This window comes from Scleropages formosus, chromosome 14 (assembly GCF_900964775.1).
Source record: "Scleropages formosus chromosome 14, fSclFor1.1, whole genome shotgun sequence".
NCBI classification, from domain to species: domain Eukaryota; kingdom Metazoa; phylum Chordata; class Actinopteri; order Osteoglossiformes; family Osteoglossidae; genus Scleropages; species Scleropages formosus.
This window is the reverse complement of record NC_041819.1, coordinates 21297917-21304988: the sequence shown is the minus strand read 5'-3', so window position 1 is coordinate 21304988 and position 7072 is coordinate 21297917.

Genomic DNA, 7072 nt, shown 5'->3' with positions numbered 1-7072 from the left:
GAGTGACAGAGAGAGTGTGTGTATTCCACTGATGTATGGATGAGTGACCCACTGTAAGCAGTGTATCTAGCAGTGTAAGTCACCATGGTGAATATTGTGTGTGGGCTGATAACAATAGTTCATTGGAAGTCACTTTGGAGAAAAGCAAATGCTAAATAAATAAATATAAATAATAATTTATCATAAGTTGGAAAATTGCCATTGCACCTAAAACAGTTTTTGTTAATGTTTTGATTAATTCTTGAATACTCCAAAGATATTTATAGTAATGAAAACTAAAGCAGTTCTATTTTGTCATTTGTAACAAGTATTGGTTTTTTTGAATACATAATTCCATTATTAAAGAAACCTAAAATGCACTACATTATTAGTACAGAAAATAATTCCTTTATACTATCTGTTTCATATTAAGTAACTCTTTGGGAAGCAGATAGCATAGGACTTACTTGATGGTCCTGGGTTTCTGTAGTACCCTTGATAACAGTATGTACCTTGAATTCTTCCAGTTACAATACTTTTCTGTATCAAAGGACAATTCTGTAAAACTGTATCACTGCAAAGTTGATTATTTAACACTGTAAGATAATTAAGAGCTAAATATGGATCATACAATAATATACAAAGAAAGATGTTCAGCCCCTTGTGCCAAAATCAAGGGGGCTGGACACAAACCAACCATGCCACCAGTACTCCATCCCTCTCAAAACCCCACATGCCCCTCACCCCACCCCAATACAACTCCCCCTAAAAATAAGCCCACGTCATGGGCAGGCACCACCCTCCTCGCTGGGAATCACCACAAGCACTTCGCAGGGGTTGTCAATTGGGCACCTTCCTTCGTTGATGTTTCATTGAATTGAGCCCACGACACCTCCAGAAGGCTCAACGGTGAAATCTGGCATCCCAGACCCACCCCCCTCCATGCCCGCGGTGCCATCCCGGCGACTCCACCCACCAAAGAACCTACCTCCCACCCTAGCCATACGTTAACCACCAACAAACCAACCAACACACCACATCAGCACATGGAGGATGAATAACAGAAATAAATATTAAATAGTACAAGTTTATTCTAGTGAACTCCTTGGCAAAACACTTAGTACCAACTACAAATTATTTATCAGAAATATGTTATAAATTTTATTAACTCTGGCACTTTCTCTAAAACTCATTTCCTTCAAATTTTACCCATCTGGATGGTGAAATTCTTATAGCTGTAATTCTACAATGTAACTGTCCTGCTTACTGCACTTCTGGGATTTGAACTGGCAACCTTCAGCATGCAGGGCTCACATCCTTAACCACTACACAACCTGCATCCCATATTATGCTCACTGCCATGATGTCCAAACATTCCTGTAGTCGTCTGTCATGATGGCCTTGCTGGGAAACTCACAAAACTGCACCTGACACATGTTCATATTTTTTTTCTACATATTCACATCAACAACCGCTAACTGAACCCATGTTTCTGTTCTCTATGACTTCTCGAGCTTCTTAAAGGGACTTCTACAATACTGCATATGTTGAAATCCAAAACAAGACATATTACTACAAGAACACAAGCCAAAAATGCGTAAAGCATTACCGGATGTCCATCAGCCCACAGCTGGTGAAATCCTTAAAGATCTGACCTTTACCCATGCATCTCATTATTTATTGTAATAAATCTGTAATAAATTCTGTAACAAACTAATACTGAAAATTCAGGGATCTCAATTTCATTTTAACTGGTAAAAAATCTACAGTAGCTCCACAGATATTCATTGTTTATAATATTATTAACTATATTTATTACTATACTAATATTTATAACACACACCCACACACATTTTCCAAACTGCTTGTCCCATACAGGGTTGTGGGGAACCGGAGCCTACCCAGCAACACAGGGCATAAGACCAGAGGGGGAGGGGACACACCCAGGACGGGACGCCAGTCCATCGCAAGGGACCCCAAGTGGGACTCGAACCCCAGACCCACCCGAGAGCAGGACCCAGTCAAACCCACTGCACCTCTGCACCCCCACTATTTATAACATTAATAATATAATATTAATAGTTTATTATGTGCTTGCTTGTTTCTTGTTTCAGCAACCTTTGTCCACTTTAAGTAGATAGTGGTTAAAGCTGTTGCCTTGCAATTGTAAGGCCCCTGCTGTAGTACCCTTGATCAGATGTTCACCCTGAAACGATACAGTAAAAACTGGTCAGCTGTATAAATGGGTCATTGTAAGCGTAATAAGTCAACATTAACAAAGTGGTCATCTGAAGAAATGTAAAACATTTAAATGGAAAATGTGACTGAAAGCAACAGACATGAATGTCTCATTAACAAAGAGCTAATGTAAAATTAGTTTTTATAATGATCTGCAGTTGTGTCCCAGCAGATGGGGAGATATATGGTTTACTGTGTAGCTGGAACAGTTGATAATCTCTTTATTCCTTTCACATGGGTAAGCTGATGTTGAAAATAAAAATTGATGTTTCTGTTTCTACTTCCGTCTGTTCCGCAACTGAAAGCTGTGTTTGCGGAGAGGTTTTTTTTTATTTTTTGGCGGGGAGGAGTGTAGTTTTGTGGAAATGTTGCATCAGCCCAATATGTCCATCAAGCAATATCAGGGATTTGTAGAAGATGTGGAGAAAAGTGATTTTTCAGTTTTGATTCACATTGCAATTAAATCTTTGGTTCTGATTTATGTTTATGTCTAATAATTCTGTGTTGAGAATTGCAGAACAATGGATAAACCTTCATGCAGCTGCTCATGTGATGCACATTGGTTCACGTGGTCGAATGTGGCATATTAACCGGACTTCAGAATCATGCATCTGCATCCATGTCTCTCCTTCTGATGATGCTGAGCTGCTGTTAAATGAATAAATAAATGAATAAATGTAAATGAGCATCGGTTGACAGCAGTCAAGATGGTTCAGAATGCAGAGATGTGAATTAACAGACTGAATGGACACTGCATTTTTTAAGAAGTGGGTCACACACACACTTTCTGAACCACTCATCCATACGGGGTCGAAGGAAATCGGAGCCTACCCAGCAACACAGGGCATAAGGCCGGAGGGGGAGGAGACACACCCAGGACGGGACGCCAGTCCATCACAAGGCAACCCAAGCAGGACTTGAACCCCAGACCCACCGAAGAGCAGGACCTGGTCCAATCCATTGCGCCACCCTAAAAGCAGGTCATTTCAATTAACATCTTCAGAGTGTCGTACCTGTTTTCCTCTTTCCCCTTCTCAAGGCAGACAATGACACCTTTCGTAATATACGGAGCTCTGCTACTGAAGAAGACCTGTGTCATGCCCCATTAAACTTTGCTTAATCAGCTCCATTAATCATAAAATGCACCAGACTGTAATTGCACAGCTGCGTTACGCTCTCGCCTGAGGAATCGCACGAGTCCTCTGAGGCCCGGTCCTCGATCGGCGTTCGGCGCCAGATTCTGAGTCACTTCCGACTCCCGAGCGTGAACTATTGAAAACAACATCTGGAGAGACAAGACTTTGCTCGCGGGCTAACCGAAGAGCAGGTCCGCACAGCTTCTCCGAGCCTCTGCACAAGCGGGGTTTCTTCTCTATCACCTATTAAAAATAATAAAATGCTGTTTTATTGTTGCTCTTTCATAACCAAATAGAAAGTTCATTAAAGACTAAGAAAAACAATGTAGAAACGTGCTGATAAACTGCTTTGTGTTCATAAATTAATTAATAATAAAGTAATAAATAATGAAGTATAGTTTGTGTTAATAATTATAAAGAATAATATTAATAAAGTAATGAATGATTAATGTTACCGATATTGAGCAGCAAGTGGTATAATGGTTACCGCTGTTACAATCCAAAGACCCACCTTTGAATCCCATTCCTGCTGTGGTACCGTAGTACCATTGAACATGGTACTTATCCTGAATTGTTACACTAAAAATCCACAGCTGGATGGGTAAAATAATTAACATTGCATGGTACTTTAATAACTTGTATCAGATTATCTGAATAGTATCATGTAAATCATTTAATAATTATTATTTATTATTTTAACCAAAACAGTCTTGGAAAATATTGATAGAAAGATACAAAAAAAAAAAAAAAAAAAATGCAAAGAATACTTTAGAAACATATAGAAACTGCAAATATAGAAATCTATAGAAAATATGATGGATTAAAAATAAATTGTAAATGTAATGCCGCAATACAGAGGCATGATTTATTGTTCAGGGTTTTTCAAATCCCATTCATAACCGATTCCAGGATGTTTTCTTTCCAGCCAGGGAGTGAACTGCCTGAGTCAACTGTCTGTCCTTGCTGACCCGGTTTAACCCCTTCTCTAAGATCTTAGCGGTTGAGGGAAGTTGGAAAACCTGCTGAACGTGGTTCTCCGCAACCATGAATCGAATACCCCCAGTCTAGACGGTGCCTCGGTGATAAGAAATGCCATCTGAACTCAACAAACAAGATGCTGCGTCGTGTGATCGTGCCAAAAAATTTGCCTTCAATAACATAATGTACGAGCGCTTGAACCGCACCCGGCCAACCGGTCCCGACACGGACACCTCGTTCCGTCCCTGCTAGGCGAACCTAAACCGCTGCTTCTGAGACAAATATTCCACGTTTGTCTTTAATCTGCCCTGCCTGCATGAATTAATGACGGTAAAAGACCTGGTTTTCCGAGGTGCCCGCGCTGCATTCCGTTGAAGGTGTCGACGCGTGCCGCAGGTATAAACAGAGATGCGAAAACACGGTACGAGCGACACGTGGAGGCTGTGGAGGCTGGAAAGAGACACGAAGCCCAGCTGTGTGGAAGGGTGGTACCGAGAGCAAGTGCCGAGTCACTCTGGGAAGGAACTGTAGCAAAGCGTAAAGGCCACCCTCTCTCCGCACAGGAGGCCGCAGGGGGCACCGGGCAGCCGAAACTGTGGGCCGGGACCCCCCGCCCCGCCGCAGATTGTTTTCACGGATCCCTGGCCTCAGGATCTCCCGCCGCAGGAAACCGCTTTCCTGAGGGTCACTTCCCGACCAAAACAATACTGACGCTAATAAAAATGCAGCCGGCAAAAAGCACTGGGGATATTTATGCTGAGCCGGTCTCCGATTCACAATTATAATACAGTTCATTTAATAACCACCCATATTGTAAGGCTGTCCCCCCCCCGGCGGCTCTGAATAGCGTAAACATCCTTATTATATTGCACTTAAATGGAGAATTGGGCTACATGCACCAACTTGGTTCCAAAGAGGTGACAGGTGAAGCTATAAGTCACTGATCGCAGATGGCAAATGGGCAAACAGAAGGGTTTGTTCTGTGTCTGTCAAAGGATTTAACCTCTAACCCCCACTAATATGTAAGGCAAACACACTTAATCCGCGACATCGACTCGCCTCGATGCCCAGAAAGCCAGTAAAAGCCATGCAGTTCGTGAAACGGAACATCGCGCCCGACAGAGCGAAAGACTTTAATTTTCAGGGGAATAAGAATAGTTGAAGGAAGTCAGTCCTTCCTTGCGGCGTCTTCGGACAGGTGTGTGCGTCGTGACAGCGCAGGGTGCGCGCGGTTAATCTGCCGTAAAAACACGCCCTGGGACCCCAAAAAGAGACGTCCTCTGCACATCTCAGGTAGCATCATGGCACAAGGCAGCAGAGCTTTTCAGGCCTTTTATGCAGAGACTCATCGTCACCCAAAACAAAGTTGTAAACTAGAGCATGTGCCCACACTCCCCCAACCAGAAGGTTGTCACCATGGCAACCCCCACAGTATCACACCGCAGATCTGAGGTGAAGGACAGGAGCTGGCTCCATGGTGTCTGAGAGGCAGAGTAAAGCAACAGACTGGAAAGCCTGGCACACTAACTTAACACACGGGACGGGACGGGACGAGACGGACGGGCAATTTCTCCTCCCCATGGAGCTCAGCTGTATTCCCAAATTTAAAAAAGGTCTGAAAACTCACCTCTCCCAGATTCACTTCGCCCATGATCTCTTAAGTTCATGTAAGGTGTAAATGTTCATGCACCATAACTTTAAGATCATTCCCGGATAAACCTTTGCGCAGCTACTCCTGTCATGTAATGTAAATGTGTGCATGTATCTCAAAAAATAAAAAAAAAAAAAAAACACGAGTAGGAAGGTGATCAGGAATCGTGGAGATTCTGAAAGTTTTGTGCAGTTACTCGTGTGAAGAACATTGGCTCGCATGAATCAGAATCAGAATCATGGTGAAAGAAATTAACTATGCTTAAGTATCACGCATCTGCATCTGTCTCTCTTCCTCCTAATGTAGAAACGGAATCAGAATCAGAATGTGATTTTATTTGCCAAGTGTGCCGACACACGCAGACAGCTGACACAGAATAAATAAATCAATAGCAGAATAAATGACAAACGTGATGGGATATATTGTACTGATAGGAGACCTATAGGGGAGCGTAACTGTTCACGATGGTGATGCCCGAGGGGAAAAACCGCTGTTGTGTCTTCTTGTTCTGGCGGACAGTGCTGTGTAACGCCTGCCAGAGGGGAGAAGTGTGAAGAGTTTGTGAGATCAGTGATGATTTTGCCCGCCCGCTTCCTCGTTCTGGTCTCGTACAAGACCTGAAGAGTAGGCGGGGTGCACCTATGATCCTCTCAGCTGTCTTGGCCATCCTTTGCAGCCTGTCCGATGAGCTGAATTGTCCACGTACTGCACAAATTGTATTTTCTATGAGATGTGCGTGGCTTTAGAGAAAAGCACCTGCTAAATGAATAAATCTAGATGTAATGTAAATGTAAAACACCGCCACCACCTTTGCGTTGTCCTTCATATGGGCCAGAAGACAGCCTAAGCAGCGCATATTAAAAAAGGAGCTGATGGCCCCTCTAATTCAGTGCTTTTCTCAAAGACATGTAAATGCCGCTGTTTTGGGGCAAACAGGAGCTAAGAAAAAAGTTAAAATACAGGGGCTGGCGCTTACCTTTGATATCAGATTCGTGGCACCATGGTACTTTTCACCATGGTGCTTCATCTATAGACATGCAAATGCATCTGTTTTCAGCAGGGGGGGGGGTGTTCATGACCCAGAGTTTAG